We start from the raw sequence: 21,377 nt of genomic DNA, 5'->3' as shown, positions 1-21,377 counted from the left end.
CGTTGAAAGAATTTTCCCAACTTGTAAAAACGCTGACGGTTTATTTTTCCAAACACTGCTACGTCATTTATTCACTCACTCTTCAAATAGTGTCTCTCATAGCACGTCTGCCAGATTTATCTAAAGATAAAAATAGTTTATTAAAATGTTACTGGAGACGGTCTTTATTTTTGGCGAGGTTGCATGCTTCCGCTTTAACACGACAGGGGGAGACCCCGGTGCTTTTACATATGTGGTGATGTTCCTTGTTGTCTTACTCTTCAGTCGAGCACATTGCAGGAGAGTGCAACATGATAGCTCGTCCTGAGTTCTAAGATCATTATGAGGAGTCATTTTCCAGAAATTGCTCTGTAGAAAGATCGTTAGCTGTAAATCATGAAGCGTGGGCATTCAGTGTAGAGGCTCAGGATTTCCTCATTGCTTCTCTTTCCAACCCACTTTCTCTTGCAGATATAAAGTGTCACTTTGATAGATTATAATGAGAAAAACCTGAACATACATTATGTATTGCCTGGCTGGGTGTTTTTATGTATTCAGTTTTCCTTTAAGTCTCAGAAAGCTAAAAAACTGGCGTGATAGGCGTTTAATTTAAGACACCCTGCGGTTTGAAGAGTGGTCTGTTTGTTTAATAGCTGAAGAATGCGGATGAAACAATGCTGTCAATAACGTTTAGTGAATATCCTCCTACATGCTGACAGTGCAGCAGTTAAACGTCCAACCTGCAGCCTGTAGTTAGTGGTGACTCCTATGACTCAGGTTCTGCTGTTTCCATGTGTTCAAACAGCTGAGCACTAAGTGACAGATTCAGAGGGAGGGACTGGATGTGAGAGTGATGGCTTTTTGTGAAACATGAAACAAAGCAAAGCAGGAAGGAAAGAGACTACTGATCCCATTTCCCTCTTGATAAGCAGCAGCAACATGGATACATTAAATCAGCGCTGCAGGAAGCTGCTGAATGCTCCCAGTGCTCCCAGTACACTGTTCTAGGGGCTTCTGGTCTTGAGTGTGTTTACAGGAAGTGAAAATGCTAACACGAACACAGGGTAGCTTTTTTGAAGAAGCTGCATGGAGCTTTCGTTTTGTGCTGATTTTGGTGCCCCCAGAGGCCAAAAGTGGAACTGTTTCCCAGATTTTGAACTGCATTTCCCATGAGCACCACTACCTTGTAGCATAAAAAAAAGCATGATCTGGTTTGCTTATACATTTGTCTTCTGTTTTCTATACAAAACATAACTTACCAAAGCCTTAGCTAGCTTTAACTTGAGCGTTAGTTGGCTAAATGTTATTTATGTGTTGATTCTGGCAACACCTGTGGACAAAATAGGTAGTGCTTCCTATAATGAAAACATCATTTCCCATGAGCACCCCTGCCTCGTGCCTTAAAGATCATGATCTGGCCAACTTGCACATTTGTTTTGGAAGTAGGTGAGCTAACTTACCAAAGCCTCAGCTAGCTTTGGATGGCTAGCATCAACGTAAATTTTGCAGTGTAGTTCACAGACTGAATAAACATTTCTTCACTGTTTAGGAGGAAGAGAAAATCCTTTCACATCCAACAACTGCATCTGTTTAATGATCGACCAAAGCTGACCTGTATGTTATCACTGTCCCTTGTTTTTGCTCTTCTTTACTTCCTGCCTCAGTTCGAGCCAGAAGCACAAAATTGAACTTAAAAAAAAACTCTCTATAGAAATCTCTCCTCCTGCTTCTATTTAACCAGTAAATGTTCTTCTCATTACAAACTTTTCCTGGGAAACTATAAACAAAAGCTTTTCTGGTCAGAGTGCTGTAATGGGTCGAGTCTGATTGCTTTGGGAATCGCTTCAGGGGACGAGCGTTAAGAACAAGTAAGAACAACGAAGCTTAAACATGTAGATAACATTAATTAGGCCTTGAACCACAGCACGCTGATGGAAATGTCAGATTTCAGGAAGTATGTAACTCCATGCTCGCTTGCAATGCCCTGAGATTTAAAACGGTGGCAAACAAACTCATAATTGTACAAAGGACATGCTGGCAATGACTCTGAATTCTCCTCCAGGTTGCTGAGTGACCTGTTAGCTGTAGAAAGACTATGTAAATGCAGGCTGAAAAGTACAGCTGCTTCTTTTCAGGAGAGGTTTGAAGAACTGGGAAAGGTGGCCTCATATGAAAAACGTTTCCAGTGAAAGACAGACAAGCAGATCGCTCTCTCTTAGGATAAAAAATGCTGCATTTAAGCCATATCACAGGAGAGGGAGTGATGTTTAACTGAATATCATCACCATCATATATATCATACTCATTTACTGATGCAGCACGTTTGATGTTAATGCATTTGTTTCAGTTTTGTGCAGCAGGTTTTTTTCATGCTGTGCTTTTCTGTCGTTGCATTCGTTTTGGACTTTGCACGTGTTTTTGAATTTGCATCACTTCTAGCTTTGCAGCCTGTTTCTTCTAATGGATATTGTTCGGGCCGTAGCAGCGTGATTGCTCCTGCCTGCCTCCGTAAACACCAGAAATCTTGATTCAGGAAAAAAAGTGTCTGCAGCTGCTCAGAAATGCAAAGTAAAGAGAAACTATTCAGTCTCAGAAACAGGATATTGAGAGGTCATTGCACGGCACCTGACACCATCATGTTCAGAGATTACATGTAGAGGTGTAGCTGTAGTGTTGTGAATAGACCCGATTCTGATACCTGCCTTATTGTAATGTCACACACCTGAGGGACCCAAAGTCTGCAGACAAAGTGACGCCTGTGTTCACACTTTGTCCTCCTCATCTCTCACATGCCGTTCTGATATGGATGGTATGTAAGAGTGATGAACTCCAGGATGTCATCAGAAAGGGGCGTGGCCTATCGCCTTTTGTAGGACGTGTTGTGTGTTATCTTGTCGGGATGTCTGCAGCGCGGCGCTCGCATATTTTTAGCTTTGTCTTCTTCTTCATTTACCTCATGAGGAAAATGTCCCGCTCGGTGTGCCCTGCTTATCACCGAGCTGCAGACAGTCGCTGTTATCTAACGTGTTAGAGACACTCTCCATGACACACACACACACACGCGCGCCTGTAAATCTACTGTGTGATGTTCTTAAAGGGGAACCGGTATTTTCTCCGTGGTTGTCATGACAAGTCATTTCAGGCTCATTTTCCGTCTTCATTTCTGTCCTCAATTCAAAGCTCATGTTTAGAGAAGACGCCCAAAATGTCCCACATCACATTACATTGTTATATAATGACATCAGCTCTATGCAGCTGCACGAAGACAGCGCCATAAGAAGGTCCGTATTTAACAGGAGACGTCGCACCTCAATCAGTACATTCACTTTTGGAGTTTATGTCAACTTGAGGGGCGGTTAACATGAATTTTCCAAGGCAGGGCAAAATCCTTTGCAGTGGTGGCGTGCTAACTGTATCGCTCGTTAGCTTTCAAACAGCAGGTCACAGCTCGTTAATCATTTGGTTGTTTCATTTCCTCTTTAAGCGGTTTGCTAACAGTTAGTGTAAAAACAAGACGAGTCATATGAAAGTCAAACTCAGAATTTCCAGTAAGAATTGATGGCCCGTGAAAACCTTCTGCTCCTGTCTGTCAGAGCAGCAGCATCCGTGTTTGATTGAAGCCTCAGAGGTTTTCTGGTTCGGGGCTCCACCTGTTAGTGAGCAGCTCAGGGGAGGTCAGCTGCTCCGACCCCAGCTGCAGGTACCTTCACCTGAGCCTCATCAAAGCAGCGACGCCCCGCCCTCGCAGCCCTGCGGAGCTCGTTAGCTGTCGGAGATGATTCGGGAGGGTCTCTGCTGCACAGCTGCTGACGCACTTCAAACGAGTTCCCCTTCAAAGAGCATGCGGGTCAGAGAGGAGGAGGAGGAGGAGGAGCATGAATGTATGCATGAACTCATGTTAAACAGTTTGACTCTGAGGGCTCCTTATAGAACAGGTGAAGGGCGGATTAACCTGGAGAGAAGTAGCTTTACACCGCTTCCTTTCTGCAGAGCACTGAATCATCCGTGTAAGTTCATAGTTAATATAATCACATATCAGTTCTTCCACAAACTGGGCAAACTATTTCTCTTTGTGCACAGAGGGCGCATAAAGATGGCCGCTCAATACTGTAGAATAAAACTGATTAAAGTCACAGTGAAACAGCAGTTGGAGCGTCTTCATCTTCTCTAATGTGACGTTTATCTGAATCAAACAGAATATGTATGTGCAGTACAGTTACGAGACGCATTTGATCAAACTCCGATTTGATTGGCTGGCTTGGCACATCAAATATGTTGTCCACCAAAAGCTGCAGAAAGATACGTAGCTGTAACAGACTGATAGCCTCCACCCAAACCTTCATCAGCCTGTTTTTAGAGCTGCAACAGGAGAAGGAGGGAGAAATAAGAAAGTTAGACCTCAGTCACAATTTTCAAAACCAAATCTTTAACTATGATAAACTTCTGAAAGCTACTACGGCTGTTTGGTTTTATTAGGTGGACAGAGTCTCTCCAAATCCCATGTATCAAAAGTCTTTTGGCCACATGGTGATAGCTTGACTCTTCATGTTCCTCGGCCTTTAAAGTAGGGCTGCACAATTAATCGAATATTAATCCAAACCACGGTTTTGTCTTCTCACGTTTAAATAAACATGATCGACGGCGATATTGACATTTAAAATGCTCCGCCCGTAGAAAACTCTGCTGCATATCAAATCAAGCGCTCCCTGAACTAACAGCCACTCCCCCAGGGGGCGATGGAGAGGGTTTGGGCTTCACTTTTTGGGGGAGCCAGCATGTCACGAGCGTCTACCTTACAGCGGCAGTTTAGAGTGGAAGAGTAAACAACAGAGAACGGTGTTTCGGTTTAACGAGTGACCATGTTATCTGGTGACTTTCAGCCAAATGCATCTGTGGTTGGCGTGGTTACAGATACACTGAACCTAAAGAAGCTAATTTTAAGTCTGTGACTGTGAAAGTACAATAACAAAACCCCCCAAAATCAATAAATAATCCTGTTCTCAATATTGATCAAAATAATCGTGATTATCATTTTGACCATAATCCTGCAGCCCTTCTTCAAAGTGCACCGATGTCTCTCCAGCAGTGTTTACAGTTGAACATAACCACACACTCACACACCACACCCACCATACATTCGGCCTACCTCAGACCAGGTCTAACAGGTCGACTCCATCAGCTTTCACAGTATAATACCCTCATGTTTACGGAGGATCAGGTGTGTTGGGAAGGGATCGACTGTTCCCAGGTCTCATAAAGTTGGTGCTGTTTGTTGGTGTAAAGTTGAGCAGCATTTACAGTAAACAGGCTCCTTCAGTCTTGAGGTCAGAGCAGAAAACACCTGAGACCTGCCGACTCAGCTGCTCATCAGTAAAAGCAGACCGAAACTCTGTTTGTGCTGCAGACGCTTTTCACTCATCAATTTGTTTTTGTCTTCTGTACGCTCAGACTTCATCTCCACGTCTTTCCTCGTCAGTTTAGATGTATTCTGTTGGTGAAGTTAGTTCAGCAGTTTAGTTTCGACTGTCATTTTCACTTGACACGGCAGCTTTATAAGTTTAATGCCAGTGAGAGAAACATGTTGATTGATTAAAGAGGTGAGGAGGTTTTCTGTAAGTTGACCACAACAACCTGTGAAGCTGAAACGTCTCATCCAGACCTGAAATCATTTTTGTGATTGCTGTTCGTCTCCTACAGAGCTCTGACCGGCTTAAATACTTCTCCTGCCGTCAATGAGAATTATCTTAGAGCGTCTAACTGGATCTGTTTTTTACAGTGGTCTTAAGCTTATCTCGAGTTGTACCACTGTAATGTCAGATGATCATGACTCATATCTCCAGAGCACAAAACAAACATAGAAACAGGCTTAACTTACCTCATTAGTGTGGCAGATGCCAGCACGGCATGTCCTGCTCTGTTCTATCACAGTGACCAGCCTGTTGTTCTGTTTTCTACATCGACAGAAAATGATCCCGTTATCACGAGAAACCCGGCGTTGTTATCTCGAGATAACGAGATACATCAGTCGAGATCTCAAGAAAACAACCAGAGATGACTCATTATCGCGCTATCGAGTAAAAAAAATGTATGGATGCATGTCTGCTTAGGGCTTCCGTAGTTTTTCATCCCGCTTTGCCACTCCTTTTGAATATAGTTATTTTAAAATCTGTGAAACATTTTAATCCACTAAGTCCACTAAGTGCTAAAGATGCATTGTGGGATATTTCTGCAGTTGTAGCGTCCAGTGATTACTGTGTACCATACTGTTACATTTCCATGGTGCAGCGAGTCCATAACAGAAGTGTTCGGACGTACAAATCTCACAAAGTTTTAGCCGGCTAACCAGCGTGTTCATGTGGCTGAAAATTATTAACGTTGGGGCAACATCATCAAATCTGTCTGCTGATAAAGGCCACAAATAAAAGTCCTTCCATCTTGTTCTATAATTATTCTATCACAGGTAAGACCCACCTAAACCCCTCAATAATATCAGGTAAAAGAGATGAACGTATTCTGCAGGATTTGGCGAGCGCATCAGACCGTGCACTGACTCCCTCCCTGCTGCGTGAGAAAGCCTAATGGACGACATTGTTTCATGAAAAGCAGAGACATTAAAGCGACAGAGCTCTAAATCCTGCAGCCCGCTGTGTGGTTTGATTTCTGCAGCCTGTTGTCCTTCATCTGCTGCAACAATGGAGCCTTTTATGTGACTGCTCTGCGCACGTTCACACCTGGGGACGGATCGGTACCACCAGTGTCTGATGTCCACACACACACACACACAGGCTGCAGGTCTGTCTCAGTGTACGTACAGTCGGTGATGAAGAGGCCGAGCTTCAGGCTGTAAACAGGATTATTGGATCTCTGGACGCTCTCCAGATGATGCTGCGTTGTTTGCTTCAGATCCGTCTCCGCTGTGGTGCCGCCTTCTTTCATGAAGGACGCGTCCTCTGAGCTAACGTCTCCCGAGCCCCTCTGAGTTCATCAGCAGTGTTTCGCATCACCTCTTTGTCTCTCTGCCGTCAGCCTCGTGCTTCATGTAATAACAGGAAATCAATCAGGCAGCATCACACGACTTGATTGTGTAGTTTCATGTGCATTTCACTGCTATTATTGATAGATACAAAAATTGATGCTACAGAGGCTTCAGGGGTAAAAAGGTTTGCTCGGCTCAGTTATTGACCAAAGAGCTCTTTAAATGGCTGAAAGGATGAGGATAAACCTTCAGCAGGAGGAAGTGAGTTTAAGAATTTCCAGTCAGTTATTGAAAACGCTCTGAGTCCAAAGATTATGGCCTGGTAGTTCAGGCCAATAGCATGCAAACTTTTAGGACTCAGTATAATCCCAATCTGACTCAGACAGAGCTCTTCATTAATTCTCTGCGTAGGCGAATGTGTTCACACTTGTTTTTTGGCTCATTTCACGTCAGAAGCTTCCAACTTTAACCTGCTAAGAAGCAGAAAACCGGCATGTGAGAACATAAAAACTGTGGGCGCAAACCAATGAATGTATGAAAAGATAGACGGCAGGTCTCCACCTCCTCTCGTCGTACAAAAGCGGGCGCTGCCATCTTGCACATGTGGATCCAGAGTGTGTGCAGTAGAGATCGGCTGGTGGAGCCGCAGTATTGACGTCCCGCCCTTCCTCTACCCAAAACACACCTTGACCTTGTGGACGTGTTGGAGCCCTCAGGTGGGCTCAGTCTGCAGCAGAACAGCTTCTTGTGTCTCAAGCAGATATTCACGCTTATGGAAAGTTCAATGGCTGCTGTGTTAGTGTTAGTTACGTCTCCTCTCGCCGTTCCTCCTCCAGTCTGCTACTCGGATTTGTCAACAGAGCTGTCAATCATGAGGTCACACCCCTTTTTTATAGCATCAAATAACTAATGAAAAGTAAACTTGGACATCAATCAGCTAGGGATACACGATATTATCGGCACGTTATTGGTATCTGCGGATAATGGCTTGAAAATGATATATCGGCATTGGCAGAGATCACGTCCACAGACGTCTTGGTCTCAATATGAATTATGAGTTAACACGGTCTCATACTGTCATTCTGCTCGCTCCGTTTAAAGTGATTTTTATTCTGGTTTATTTTTTCTCACGCTGTGCCTCCCCTGAAGTCCTCTGGCACCCCCCAGAGGCCTCGCGCCTCGCGTTTTGAAAACCGCTGGTCTGTGGTTTATATAAATCTCTTTACTCTGCTTCCTGATTGGTTGAAAGATCAGTTCAGGAGTTCGTGTCTAATCAAAGTTCAGTCGGTGACATGATCAACGTCTCATCACACACTCTCACTGAAGGACCTGATATTGACTGTGTGTGTTGTTGTAATAAAGGTGAGATAACACACAGCTGTTTACATACACTGAGGTTGTAAACACATGTGAGGAGCTGTTTGCATTTTCAGCAGAACAAATACAAGCTGATATTTGTACATATGGATGTTAAAGCACAGACGTGTTTGAGCTCAGATTAATCTTACTACAACAAACAACTTTGGATGAACATTCGTGCAGTAATTTGAGCTACAAGAAGGGTTTCAGGTTTGCAAACAAAGAGCAAGACTGCAAATGACACTTCACCACCTCTCTTATTAAACTGATGCGATCTGCAGCAGCACACACTGCACACAACGTGAACTCACTCCACACTCCAGAGTCTTTAGCTTCATGTAGGAATCTCATTCCTGGGATTCCTGCCACACTGGCTGGATGAGTGGACAGTTTGGACAACCTGAGGCCCTCACTGTCTGTTATACTGCAGTGTGTGTGTGTGTGTGTGTGTGTGTGTGTGTGGGATGACTTGACTGTTTTGCTGAATCGCCTCCCGTCTTTAGTTTCACTTCTCGGCAGAAAAGCGTTAAACTACCTGCAAACTAGGTGGCCAAGAAATGTACTTTCCAGAGGATGTTTGCAGCAAAGACTGTATAAAAAGACGGAGGACATGACAGCTCCCCAAAAATGAAGCCAGAACCTCTCTATCGCCCCCTGCTGACTGGCTGCAGTATAGCTCATAAAGCCCGCCTCCTCCATGTTAACAGATGGGACATGAGTCAAACTATAAAATCAAAATACACATCAAATACATTTTTGTCAAACATGGTTTTCTGTCATTATAGATAGTTCTTATCATGCTGATTTACGTCCAAGTGTTCATTTTTCTGACAAGTTTACTATTCATTAGTTATTTGATGCTATAAAAAGGGGGTGGGACCAAATGATTGACAGCTCTGTTGACAAATCCGGCTCCTGCAGCGTTCTGTTCCCGAGTAGCAGAGTAGAGGAGGAAAGGCGAGAGGAGACGTAACTAACACTAACACTACAGCTATTGAACTTTCCATAAGTGTGAATATCTGCTTCAGACCAACACAAGAAGCTGTTCTGCTGCAGACTGAGCCCACCTGAGGGCTCCAACACGTCAAGGCCACAAGGTCAATGTGTGTTTTGGGTAGAGGAAGGGGCGGGAGGTCAATACTGCAGCTCCACCAGCCGATCTCTACTGCACACACTCTGAATCCACATGTGGAAGACGGCAGCGCCCGCTTCTGGAGAGGTTTCAGCTTCATTTCTGAAGAAGACAACGAGAGGAAGTAAAGACGTGTCGTCCATCTTTATATACAGTCATTGATATGTTAAACAAAACTGGTTGCAGGCTGAACATCTGTTCATAACAGAAAAATGCACTCCAACCCAGTGTCCACCCATTTATGTAACATCGCCAATATCAGTGCTGTTAACAGTTAACCCCTCCTACATGCTGTCAGAACATCCAGGATTGATTAGTGCAATGCACTTTCCTCTGACCAGCCCATGATGCCAACAAAGAGCTCTTTATTCTGTTCAAAACATCCCAACAAGATGGAAGTTTGACCATGTTTTATAAGTCGTATTTGCATCGTCTCATCCCAGTTTCATACAAGTGTGTAGTTGGTTTGGTTTTGGTTCCTGCTAGTTTTACCAGCAAGGTAGAAATGACACTTCTAAGTGGGAATGCTGTTTCTCTCTCTCTCTTTTCCTTATTTCTTTCTCTCTTTCAGCTTCATTTTCCTCACTTTCAACTTTCCACTCTCTCTTTCTCTCTCTTCCTCACCTTCAGCTTCTCTTCTTTACTCCCTTATTTCAGTGAGTCATGTTATGCAAACATTCTGGGCAAGTTTGCCCCTTTTCTATGCCTCGTGGCAAAAAGCACCTCGTTCACATGGTAGCGCTAACAGCAGGTGGTGGGAGCTGTGGGGCAGTAGGGCTGTCAGGCTCAGAGTTTCCAGTGATCATGACAACAATTCCACCTTTAGTGTAAAAAGAAAAATGTATTTGTCTGTAAAAACAATCTGTTAATAATATTTTGTCATTATTATTATAATCAGGAGACCAATCACTCCGCGGCTATGCGAGGCCCTACCTCGGCACACGGGCGCACTTTGTCCACATGTCCGGAGCCTTTACGCAGAAAGGGGATTGTTATATGGACGAGCTGCTGTTTTGCGCTCGTTTAAAAAACATAAAGCTGCATTACAGAGAGTAATAGTAGTAAACACCTGTCGAGTCTGGACTTCACAGTAAGCTGTTCAAAGATCTGCCCCCTCCTCTCCCGTCTTCTCATCGATCTGTGCATGCAGTTGAGGTCCGTCAGTTTGCGCGCAGCACCGCACAGCAGAGAGTGGAGCCGCAGACAGCTTCTCTCCACAATCAGACACAGCAACAGCAAACTGCACGGATCTGCAAAACTTTATGGGCGGACCTTGAGACGAGTGAATTACCCCCACCATCTGTTCTGGTCTAAAGAACAAACATAACAAACAGGCAAACTTCTCGTGCAGACCGATATCGTCCCTATGTAACCACGCCCTTACTGGGCCGTTCCTTTCAGAGAGAGTGCCGCAATGCACGCTGGGTGTTGTAGGAATGTAGAATGTTTGTACATCTTTCTCCACAGCTAAGGCCAATTTAAAATATTATTGCTTCTATTGATCGCAGAGAACACCAGCTTTGACTGACAGCTTTTTCCAGGGGTGAATTCTTCCTTTAATACCAAAATATCCCCCGTGGTAGGCGCTGCCATCTTGCTATGGTGATTTCATCTGGAGCCAGAGATGCACAGTAGAGATCGGCGGGTGGAGCAGCAGTAGCCCCTGCACTAACCAAAAGACAAAGAAACGTAACTAAAACATTCACTACAGTCATTGAAGTTTCCATACCTGTGAACGTTAACCTCAGACCAAGACAGAGAAGCTGTTCTGCTGTTAAACACGCCGGTGTGTGTTTTTGGGTTAGCGAGGTGGCTACCGCTGCTTCACTCGCCAATCTCTACTGCGCAGACTCTGGCTCCGTACGACGTCACCATCGCAAGATGGCAGCGCCTATCGCAGGGGCTATTTTGGCATCAATTACGTACAATGGGAGCAGATGGAGACGCGTTGTACATCTATATATACAGTCATTGGTGTGAACAAATGTCAGACAAACAGTGCTGAGTGTGCTCTTACTGCCCTGTGAGGTTTAAAGGGTTAAAAAAAGGCAGGTTAAAAAGAACAGAGACAAACAGGAAACTGGCAGCGAGTCCACATCTGCACTGTTTCCTGTGATGAGTCATGCAACTAGTGTGTGTGTGTGTCTGTGTATGTGTGTGTGAAGAATTGAAAGATGATCCTTGATAACATTCTGTACAGTGTCACCATCATTCACACAAACTAAACTGACAGAAAGAGCTGTGTGCGTGTGTTTGAGTGTGTGTGTGTGTGTGTGTGTGTGTGTGTGTGTGTGTGTGTGTGTGTGTGTGTGTGTGTGTGTGTGTGTGTGTGTGTGTGTGTGTGTGTGTGTGTGTGTGTGTGTGTGTGTGTGTGAGTGGCTGGTGTGTGTGCGTGCCTCCGCCTCGTCTCTCTGCAGTGTGGGGATTTCCTTTTTCCACTCTGGTCACATGACTGCAGATATGGGTGTGGTCTCCTGCATTCCTGGCCTCTCTCTCTCTCTCTCTCTCTCTCTCTCTCTCTTTCTCGCTCGCTCGCTCTCTTGTTGCTCTGTCTGCCGTGCTGCGACACTCTCTCTCTCTCTTACACATACACACTCACACAAATTGTAGTCTAGACCAAACACACACATGCGCGGCTCGGTGTCGGCTGTTTGACGTGCCCTGCATGTAAAATGTCTGTGTGAAGCCAGTGTGACATGATTCAATGGGATTGTGTGTGCTTAAGTGTGTGTGTGTGTGTGTGTGTATCTCTATATAGAAATAAAGATGTGTATGTGTGTCTGTGTGTGTGTGTGTATCTCTTTATATAAATAAAGATGTGTGTGTGTGGGTGTGTGTGTGTGTGTGTGTGTGTGTGTGTGTGTTTGCGTGAGTGTGTGATCTGTTGCTGGCTGCAACAAGGAGAAAGTTCCTCTCTCTGTGGAGGGTGTGGCCTGCAGGGAGTTTGCATAGTGGGATTGTGTTTGTGTGTGCATGTGTAAGAGAGTGTATGTGTGTGTGTGTGTGTGTGTGTGTGTGTGTGTGTGTAGGAGGGCGGCGCAGGCTGCTGGTTTAGTATGCAGAGCAGGTGTGTCTGCAGAGGCAGAGAGCAGAGAGGAGGAAGAGGAAGGAGGAGAGCAGCAGCTGAATAGAGGGATGGTCTGAGTGAATACAATGAAGAAGAATCAAACCTTTTCATGAACTGAAACTGGAGCTGTGTGTGTGTGTGTGTGTGTGTGTGTGTGTTTAGATTTGTGCAGCCTCATAACAGAAATAGAAAACATGTCGGTGCAGCAGCTGTACTCATATTTTTATTTTTAAATGTAAGAGACCACAGAGAGTGTTTAGAGTGATCGGTTCTGCTAGTTGCAGCCCTTCAGCTAAATAAACAAGCCACAATGATCTAGATCATTTTATAACTTTCTTATCTTGTAAGATTATTTATTTTTGCCCCCAAATTGCTCCTGAAGGCAGAGGCGGAGTATGTATGTGCATAGGTCATTGCCATCAGTGTGTGAATGTGAGTGTGAATGGGTGAATGTGACATGGCGCTTTGAGAGGACTAGAAATGTGCTAATTAAGTACAATCCATTAACCATTACCTTCTCTCTTTGCATGGGGCGCCAGCTCCACCCACTCAGTGCCCCGGTCTATATCTTTTTCACCAAAATATTTGAACTCTTCATCCACTTAATAGCTTTTTTCCAGTGCTTTTAACCATATTCCACAGCCTCATTATAAAATGGAACTGACTGAATCATCAAACAAATAATAAAGTGACAAAGTGGCAACCCACAGGGCTGAAAAAGTTAAGCCATTCCTGAAGTGTCAAAAACTGCAGTTCGTCAAGTGGCCACTTGAGGCTGGTTCCAAAAGCGAGTCAATCCCCATTAGGTCCCATGTTAAACTTTACAGCAGATTTAAACATGTTTACAGCCTGGTACAAAAAACTATTTTGGTCTCTATAGCTTATTTATCCATTCATGACAACTGCTCTATTAAAAGTTATACATAATTAGGGGCGTGGCCTCTTTGAGTGACAGGTGGATGATGCGACATATTAGTTATATTATTTATAGGTTAGCACTCATTTGCAGGTATCAATGTCTGTGCTCACCGTACCTGACTTTTGTTGTCATAGTGATTTTTTTATGTGGTCGTTCACGGGAGTCGGGATTGTTGTTTGCTTTCCCTGCAGAGGTGACGGCACATTTTTTCATAATCCTGCAGAGATGTTGTCGACTTCTCTTCACATGTTGGCGTTTTATCCATATTCATGTGATTTACTTGAAGAGCATTGACCTCTCAGAGCCACCATAGATAACTAAATAGATTTTTGGCATCTTAAACAAAAGCAAATATTTTCAATTAAATTCCCAGCATGTAAACTCTGCTGTGTTCATTTACATTCCTCATAACAACAACATGGTGGATGTGATGTCAGCATGTGAGTCAGTCCGCTTCTTTGTTCTGTTTAGTTTAACCCAAGGAAATCTTGACAAGTGCGCCGTTTTCTCTGCCAAAACACACATGCGGTTCTGGCTGAGCTGGATTATATCTGGAGAAGTGTTTACATGTGAAAAGATGTGCGAACGTTTGAATGTTTTCAGGTGTTTTTGCAGAAGATTCCACTGAAACGTCAAAACAATAGAAATATATCTCTTCCTCCTCGTCTCTCTGCTCCTCGGCGGCTTTATGAAAATCATTTATATTAAAATATGGAAAAAGCAGTGACACAATCATAAACACGGGAGTCTCTTTATGATGAGAGCGCAGCATGAGGCAGGATGCTCGTGGGCTCTGTTGTGTAACATATTATGAAATGTTCAAACGACACAAATAATTTCTGCATAAATTAACAATTCTTTCAAGACACAAAGGGAGGAAGCGTTACAGGCCGTCCCCCCTGCTGCTTCACCTACACACATGCATTAGCTTCTTCTGCCTCGCATTCACACACACACACACACACACACACACACACACACAGGCTTATTGTATCTCACACACACACTCGTGTATATAAGCTGAGCGGCTGGCAACATGGAGGCTGCAGCATAATTTCATCTGGACTCAATAACGAACTGATAAGATGGACAGAGAACAGACACACAGTCTCTCTCTCTCTCGCTCTCTCTCTTACACTTACACACACACACACACACACACACACACACACACACACACACACACACACACACACAGCCGAAAACAAAACGTGTCTCTGCCATCGTTTAGTGGCAACTTGAAGCTTAGCGAGCTTGAAATGTAGTAATTAGTAGTAGTAACGTTAACGTTAGTCAGTCGTGAGTTTGCAAAACATTACGTTGACGGTTACAGCTGGCTCGCATATCACTGAAGTGGTTGCCGTAGGTACATTATGATATGCATAGCATCACCCCATCGATTAACGGGAGTGGATCTTTAGATTTGTGAAATCCCTGCCAATCTGAAAACGTGTTGTTCAGCCTGTCCTTGGTACACTGCAGTTTAAAAGCAGACGGGCCCAGCCATGGAGATGACTGCTGATGTTGTCCCTGATGTCTTGTAGCACATGAAGAACACCACATGGAGATGTTTACAAGGTTAAACACTTGATTTTCACTGGAGGGGCTCTTTAACCCAATGAAATCTCATTGAGGCTTTTTTCTGTGTAGAAAAGTGAAAACATTACAGCTCTGCTTCACTAATAAACCACAGATGACTTCCTAATTGCTCAACTAGCCTGTTTCAAACTGGTGTCTACTTAATCAGGCTCTAGCATTACAATGTGAAGGCCAGTTCAGATCAGTGATTTGCAACGAGACTGGATGCAACTGCCAAAAGAATCCCTTGACTTATGATTGTAAGCGTTCTAAAACTGGGCCGTTCACATCAACAGCTGACTACTAATACTATAACTTTAATTAATACTATAATGTTAGTATTAGGCCTAGGTTACATGAATTAACTAGCTGGATTTCTGTTATCGTTATAAAAGAAATGGATGACATTGGCAGTGACATGCTCGCAATGTTAGCTGTAACATTGATAAATAACGTTAAAGACAGAGTTTGGAAAGAAGAGCTGCCTTTGGCTACTGCAGAGACAGGGTGCCTACGCTGTTTATGCTGTTTCCTGATTGGCTGAAGTGAAATAGCTACATCATTCCGTTCAGAAACTGCATTTGGGGATTTGACAAGCCAAATCTTTTGCAACTCCAGGCTAAGGCTTCAAACACTCTGCGACTAACCAGCTCACACCGCTGCAATTTTCTCTGCAACATTCTTAAACTGTTTAGTTGCGAATCATTGATCTGGGCTTAAGACTTGTAAAATGTTTAAATCCATTGCCCTAGCCGATCAAATGTCTGTAAACAGGAAGCAAACTACCAGTACTGTGGTAACGTAATTGTGTAATACTTACTTAACTTACCGTAATACTATTCCTTGTTGGCAGTTAGAACCAGAAACAGTTTTTTAAAGTTCTCTTGATTTAGAACAGAGCTGGTTTGACAGGAGACACAGCAGCTGGTTTGTTGCTGTGATCATAGTTTACAGATCGACTCATCATCACTCCCGTGCTGTACCTGCCCAGTCTGACTCACCTGTCTCAAGTTTCCACTCATTTCTTTTGTGTCCTCATTTTTCGGAAAATTCACAAGTTTGAGGACGATTTCACTTCCTTGTTCAGACATTTACTTTGTTGACTTGTACATGTTGGTTAATCTAAGGTGTCAGGCCTGGAGAGGACGATTGATGTCCCAACTAAAGACCCTCATTAATAAGAGGACCGGCTGAATGCATTCAATTTGACACCAAAACAGCGTGGTGACATGTTTACATAGACTTGGGCGCTGCTACGCTACATACATTTCAATATTTTCCGATGTGTTTTTTTTTTGGCCTTTTATGCCTTTTTTTAGAGACAAGACAGAGGAAAGTGAGAATTGAGGATGACACGTGGCTAGGGTCCGAGGGTGGGAGTCGACCTTGGGGCCTACGCATCGAGAATGTATTTTGTACTGGACCACCAACTTGACCATTAACCTAAACCAACGCCCCCCCCGATATAAGTCAAATTCCATTTTAAATGGCGGCATCTTTGGACAATGTTACCCGATGGTGCCAATCCATCAATGTTTCTGTTAAAACACACACTCCAGTATCTTTTATGTTCTCATGGTCATTTTATTTAACCACCAAGGAGGATAAAAATCAAGCCTTCATCTTTAGCATCACCCAGATTACCAAACGGCAGATAGATAGTTCAGATAGTCACCTTCAGCTTCCTCTTCCTCACTTTAAGCTTCATCTTCCACACCTTCTACTTCATCTTCCTCACTTTGAGCTTCATCTTCCACACCTTCTGCTTCCTCTTCCTCACTTTAAGCTTCATTTTCCTCACATTCAGCCTAATCTTCCTCATCTTTTTAATCTTTTCAGCAGCTTTTTAGCCGCTTATTTCACATTTCTGTGTTTTTAGCAGTGTTTTGCAATTTCATTTCAGCCTTCAGCGCTCAGCATTCCCACGCTTTTACTGCAAGGAAATGCAATTTTTCCTAGTTGGATGCAGTAGCCTTCTTAAGCCCCACCCACAAAGAGTCTGATTGGCTGGTTTACAACTCCGGAAGCATACAGCAGAATCTCTGAATCAGTGGAAAGAGACTGCAGGTGTTCAGGTGTTCAGCCACCCTGACTCTGACAGGAAAAGGAACGTAGGATTAAAAATGGAAAATAAAAGCATGAAAACAGGAAGCAGCGTCGTCAGCGGGAGTTGACCAGCTGTCAGAGCTCGTCTGTACACAACGCTTGTCTCTGTGCGTATCATTCTCTCCTCTAAACACGTCTAATGCTACCTGTCAGGCAGAGTGAACAGTGTGTGTCTGTAATCTCTGCGTGTGTGTGTGTGTGTGTGTGTGTGTGTGTGTGAGAGAGAAAGAACATGTGCTATATATTAGCTTTCGTTGATCACACACTTGCTCTTTAAAACCACAAAGTCAGTCACATGAGGGGCAGGAGAAGGTGAGTGTGTGTGTTAGCAGGTGTGTCATTAAAGTCTATAGATAGGAATGCTCACCTTTGGACCTCAGTGGGTGTGGTGGTGAAGCTAACAAGCAAAAAAAGGTGTGTGTGTGTGTTATGTGAGAAACTACACCCAAAATCACTCAAAAGTTGTGTCATTTTTACTTTAATAATTGTTTGACACCTTGTTTGACTCTTCTCACACACCACTGTCGGGCTGTATCATAAAACATTCAGTGAATACTATACTGGTACTGATATTGTAGTAAAGTCCTTCACACCATGTACTCTGTAACCCTCTGTAACCCTTGAGTACTCTGCAAATGACCTTGTTCACCTACAGTGTAAACACCATAAACTGAAGAGGGTTGTTTGTTAAAACTTTAAGACTGTAAATTAATTTAAATGTGGTTTAAAATCTGATTCTATCTATTTGATTTATTTTTAGTTATTTTCTTCCTGTAGTTGGTTTGCTCTTGTTCAAATCTGAGGAGTGTGTAAACTTGGTGAATGACCCGCTCGGTTCGGTTTCACACAGAGAAGCCAGAGAGCCTTGTGAAAACTCAGATGTGGCTTTGGCGATACGGTTTATACCATATCTACCATATTGGAACATGGCAATGTTCAGAGTGAAACAAGGAAAAGGACAAGGATATTGTGAGTGTGTTGAGTGTCGCGGGAACGGCAAGCTCAGTGTGATGTGAGCTGAAAAGGGTGAGGGAAATGGAGAGCAGTAGTAGTGCAACAGCCTGAGGGCTGCTGTGATGCTCTCTGCTCAGGTGATTACTGTCAGTGAAGGTGATAGATTGTTTCTATGAAGTTTCTTTGAAACCTTCTTCGGGTTGTCTGAGACATTAGTGTTGTGACGTTCGCGAACTGTCCAATTCTTTTGAACGGCTCTTGGGTGCGAACGACGGGAACCGAGTCGTAGGTGAGAGATGTTCTTTTTATAGTTGTTTCACCGCCCACCTTAGATCCCCCCCCCCCCCCCCCCCGTTTATGCCGAATTACCACAGGCAGCTTTTTTCAACTGCAACTCAGCTATACAAGGTCACGTGCAGCGGAATCATGTCACCACAACAAAGTGCCGACAGTGAGCAAATTATAAGCCTCCACCAAGTTTGTGGTTTTTTTGTTTGCAGTCAAACAGAGTTGTGTCATAAATTATTGGCAGATCAATGACGTTGATTAATTGTTCCTATATTACTCTGCTGTTTCCTTTTTAAATAAAAAAAAAATATGTGTGTGTTGACACGGAAGAATAAAGTGCAGACACGTTCGTGAGTCTGACCACTCTCTACCTCTTCGTGTTGTGATGTTCGAGAACAATCGGAAAGGAACGGAGCCATAAAATCCGTCTCCCTTCAAAGAGCCGTGACGTTGTGCATTTCATTTTCCCTTGTGAATGGAAGGGGAAGGTTTTCACAATACAAGTGACGAAGAAAGGCATTACAGCGTCAGTGAGAGGTAACAAACATGTAGGCTGCTATGAGTCAATCAAAGGAAGTGGTGCAAGGGTGGTATTTCAATCATGTAACAACGGGGGCTCTGAGCCAATAACCGTCAACCAACAGTGATGGACAACGGCATTTACAATTAGCCCAACACTTAGCCGTGATGCAATTGAGCTTAAAGGGACAGCAAACTCTGCAACTGCTCATTACTGGGGTAATTATCCAAGAAGTACATCAGCATCTTTGGAGAACTGACTTTGAGGAAATCCAGTCCTCACGTCTATAAGACCTCCTGGAGTAGAACTTTGTATTAAGTGTTTTTTGATGTGTATTAATCGTCTAAAGCCACATTGATGGAGTGTTATTGCGAAGCACCACAGGGCAGTTATACTGGGCTCTTACAAACCATCAGCAGCACTCAGCTGTCTGAACACCGTCTCCACATGACCACCAACGAGAACCAGGGCTGGAGTCGAAGCTGACCTGTGGAGAGGGATGTCTTTTAATGTCACTTATGAAAGAAATCATGCCCTCTCTCACTTAACGTGACAACTCAACGCCCATAAACCAGATGCCTTTCAGAAGGTCCACCAGCTCGTATCAAGATAGGAAATAATTCCACATAAAGAAAACAAACCACAGTTTAAAATAAAAGTAATTTATAAAAGCAACTTCACATTAATCATTATTATTTATGATGTTTATCCTCGTTAGTTCCATTAATGGTGAGAGCAGATTCAGCTGTTTAATGTGAATCCTTCATGCAGAATTATGTACCTATTTGATCTGCTCTAATGAAATACTTGTGTGTTTCCTCTTGTTAGCGCCCGTATAATTAAGTAATCTCATAATCTGTAATTAACACGTTCCATCACCGTGACATCACCGACACTTTGTGTAATAATGAACAACAAACATGCGTGAGCTGCTGAGGTCTGCAGGCGCTGCGTTTCACTTCTCTGTCGTCTCGTTGGTTCAATGACTCGACTTCTGGTCAACGAACAGACGGATAATTACTGAACACAGAGAGAGGACGTTTGTCCCGCTCTAGTCATGATGACACACACACACACATGCACACAAACATACTCAGATAAAACGGTCTGAAACCTGGTAAATGGTCAATTTTTAATACTTAAAGTCGAGCTGTATCGACTGTATGAGTTCGAGAGTATCTAGCTTCCATATCGTGACGTATGTCCGAGTGAAACAGGACGTGCAGGCGGGACATATCATTAGAGGGATTTGATTTGATCGTTGAGAAGTGGGCGTAGACAGACGTTCCCCACAGCGCAGTAGCTAGCTAACTTACCGAGCGTTCTTGGTGCTCTGCGGCTAAATGTTGCAGATTGATTGGTTGAAATTGGTTGGTTCTAGCTTACGTAAGCACACGGGATATTTTTTTCTTACAGGAAGAAAAGATGATCAGATTTTGATGTAAGAATACGAAGAAATGGATTTTCTGTATTTTTTTTGGCCTATATTGTGAAATAGATGCACAATATTACCGGGGATGTGATCTAAAAGGATTAAAATGACATTTTTCAGTTCACCTCGACTTTAAGCAACAGGAGGAGTTGTGTTAAACATGCAGAACAGCAGATAAACATAGAAACTGAGAGTTAAAACAAATTTGCACTCTTTAATATCTGCTTAATCATCACACTTTATATCATTATGGCAGTATTGAACAATGCAATCGCAGAATTCCTCATATCTTGCAGGCCAACTTGCTTTTGTCTAATTATTTTCAAAATATTGTGATCATTTTGGGAATAATGCTGTCTGAAATTAAAAAAACATCAAGTACCCCCTGCAGTTCTCCTAATTACCCCTCGTGGCTACTATACCTAATTGAAAAACACTGGATTAGACGCTGGGTTACAGTTTCAGTCGGTTTCCACCTTAAAGTTCCTCCTCTCAATCATCCAAACAACACGAGACAACAGGAGACGCAGGGCCCCAAAACTCACCTGGTTATCTTTGTTTCTTAGGACAAACAGAAACGTGTCTGAGTCTCATCTTTTCCCTGAGTTTGTATCTTGTTTATTGAATGTATTTAATGAATAGTTAATGAGCCCTGACTTTTCTTCCTGTCTTCGTTCCTGAGGGGTCGTCAGAGTCTCACAGAGGCTCAGAGGTACAAACTGGTGCCGGGGAACGCACCAGCAGACCCCTGCTGAGTTCACAGAGACGGTCTCTGGTGTTCTGGTGCTCTCGGTGAAGTCTCACTCGGAGCTGCGCTGAATTAATCGTGCTTCTCAGAAATGCAACAAATTTGCATTTGCAGTTTTTATCTGAAAAAGTTTCATACAGTTTTATTCGTCTTTAAACTCCGCCGTGTCCCGTACTGTGTTCTGTTTAATGTTAACTTCATGTGCCGACTTCAGTTTTGTAGATCTCTCTGACGTAGCCTGCAGTTTTTGCATCGTTTAACCTTTATTGCTATCTCTCCTCTATTGTCTCTTTGTTTTCCCTCTGTAAACAGTCTGATG

General features: G+C 43.4%; 1 protein-coding gene across 6 annotated transcripts in view; it reads left to right on the top strand.

Annotated features, from left to right (window-relative positions):
* Nucleotides 1-21,377, top strand: part of LOC138605564 (plasma membrane calcium-transporting ATPase 1-like) — a 121,009-nt gene that overhangs the window by 21,029 nt on the left and 78,603 nt on the right. Inside the window, exon 1 of one of the 6 annotated variants that reach the window (XM_069677909.1) lies at nucleotides 17,148-17,223. The exons of the other annotated variants lie outside the window; for them this stretch is intronic. The gene's annotated coding sequence lies outside the window, so the exon portion shown is untranslated. Of the gene's footprint in view, nucleotides 1-17,147; nucleotides 17,224-21,377 lie in introns of those variants that run through there. 6 annotated transcript variants of the gene reach the window in all.

This window comes from Semicossyphus pulcher, unplaced genomic scaffold (assembly GCF_022749685.1).
Source record: "Semicossyphus pulcher isolate SPU_LCO1_2020_fin unplaced genomic scaffold, fSemPul1.0.p SCAF_3, whole genome shotgun sequence".
Lineage (NCBI taxonomy): Eukaryota > Metazoa > Chordata > Actinopteri > Labriformes > Labridae > Semicossyphus > Semicossyphus pulcher.
This window is presented reverse-complemented; position numbering and strand designations above follow the sequence as displayed.